We start from the raw sequence: 2,075 nt of genomic DNA on the forward strand, positions 1-2,075 counted from the left end.
GAGGGAGTCTTGGAAGCTCCAGACACAGGGAAGAAAAAGACTGTATTTGAGTCTGCTGATGGTCTCACACCCTGGGCACAATCAGCTTTTTTTTTTTTTTTTTTTTTCCGGTATTCTAAAGGCACAGCCACACTGTTGGATCCCTCCTCAAGCTGTATCTAACAGTCAAGCTCTTGGAGAGCCTGTGTTTTATGGTGAAAGACTCCTTAAATGACTGGGAGAGATTTCTTGAAAAAGTTGGCTGCCTGGCATGGTGCCCAATGCTGCAGGGCAGTGATTTCTCCACCGCGGGGCTCCAGCTCAGAGGTTACTAAGCCACATTCATGTGTGAGATGGGGCTTCCCATGCCTGACTAAGTCATTGATTGTTAAAACAAATAAAATAAAGAGCACATTCAGGCTGATGAATGAGATCCAGTGTGTTTGAAAGAGTCACTTCGGCTTGCAGAGGTGCAAGCAGATAGCTAGGAAGTACTCGAGAGTAGAGGATTGACATTTCAATATTCTATAACAGGACATTATGAACTTGGTGGAGAGAGCATGGCCCCTGGGATCAAATGAGCATTGAGTCTTAAAATTGGGGTACCTAGACCCGCAACATCTACCTATATTACCTGGAAATATGATAAGCATACCAATTTGGAATTGTTACTCCAGACCTCAAGAGGACTCTGAGAGAGAAACTTAGCAACTCTGTCTTGGTGAGGTCTCTAGGTATAGCCTATGCTGCTGAAGTCAGAGACTCTGGCTTCAGACAGGCCTATGGGAGGGAAGCTGAGCACTCCCTGTGATTTGTCAAGGTCTCAGAATATCCCTGGGATAGAAATTTAAACTGGTGTTGGCAGCTTGCTGTGGTACTTGGAGGGTGGGAAGCTATTTAATTTATCATGAATGGCTTTCCCCAGAGTGTTCATGAGCTGGGGAAGAAGAGAGGAACACAATAAAAATAGGAGCATCTCAATGTGCTGGAGCCCAGACAGAGCCTGAGTAACTCTGGACCACAGCTTGGGAGCAGCACCAGATGGTGAAACTTGGACCAGAGCATGGGTTAAATACTGGCCAGGGGAATACAGCTAAATCTTACGTCATCAACAAACATTCCCAGCATGCACGGCTTGCGGTGACAGTGAGAAATTAAGACATCTCTTCTGGGCTGAGAATTTAGTTAGAGACATAACTCTTAAACCAAACAAACACAATGCACAAAGTTATAACTCAGAGTCTATGAAGGAGAGCTTGCTGTGAGTACTCCAGAAGAGCTGGACAGAGTGGCTGCAAGAGGCAGAAGGACAAGAATGACAAAGGTCGACACTTGTACTTGCTGCGATCAACAGGTGGTGACGTCTGATCTCGAGTGACAGCTGTGCGGCTTTGTGAACAAATGCTGATACATTGCAATTACTATTTGTTCCTTGACAAGAATTCATGTCTGAGCACAGTCTAAAGGACCTTGAGTAAAATAAACAATAGTGTAGGGCTTCAGTAGTGAACACATCTCCACCACTTCAGCAAGCCCCTCTATGAGCTCAGTAGAGCAAACACACCCTAGGACTACAAAGTATAAGGTTGATAGGCTGATAGATGACTAGCTGAAAGAGAGCAAACAGCTCTTAGCATGCAGCATCCCAGAAGCACCTGGGATCATCTTCTCTTCACTTTGCCCTAACTGAATACATTCCTGCTTTCTCTAGGAGTGACATGGTCCAGTATTCTCAGTGGATGCCTTACTACAGACAGTACTTACTCCTATGTGGGCTACTACAGAGCAACCACAGACCCAGTGTTAATCTGTTCTTCCACATTGTGTGCCGTAACACCTCTGCATCATTCCTCTTGTCCTTTGGGACCATTATGAAGAAAATCATGGTTATATGTGTGCAAGCATTGTGACATCATGACAAATGATGTGATAGCTGAGGTGACTAATGGTGGCTACACTGGGCAAAGGGATGTCTCTTATCTTGGATGGGAACAGGACAGTGTGAGATTTTTACCATGCTTCTAAGATTGGCACGGCATTTTAAATGTATGAACTGTTTCTCATAGTTTCCGTTTAGCAATTTCAGACAGAGCCTA

The 2,075-nt window shown here is 44.7% G+C and overlaps 1 long non-coding RNA gene across 1 annotated transcript; it reads right to left on the bottom strand.

Annotated features, from left to right (window-relative positions):
* Positions 1–1,147: 1,147 nt before the first annotated feature.
* 4930529N20Rik (RIKEN cDNA 4930529N20 gene) lies at positions 1,148–1,806 on the bottom strand. The gene is made up of 2 exons (NR_153831.1): positions 1,744–1,806; positions 1,148–1,448 (listed from the first exon to the last, which is right to left on the bottom strand). It is a non-coding gene; the product is annotated as an RIKEN cDNA 4930529N20 gene (long non-coding RNA).
* Between the last annotated feature and the right edge of the window lie 269 nt (positions 1,807–2,075).

This window comes from Mus musculus, chromosome 13 (genome assembly GCF_000001635.26).
Source record: "Mus musculus strain C57BL/6J chromosome 13, GRCm38.p6 C57BL/6J".
NCBI lineage: Eukaryota > Metazoa > Chordata > Mammalia > Rodentia > Muridae > Mus > Mus musculus.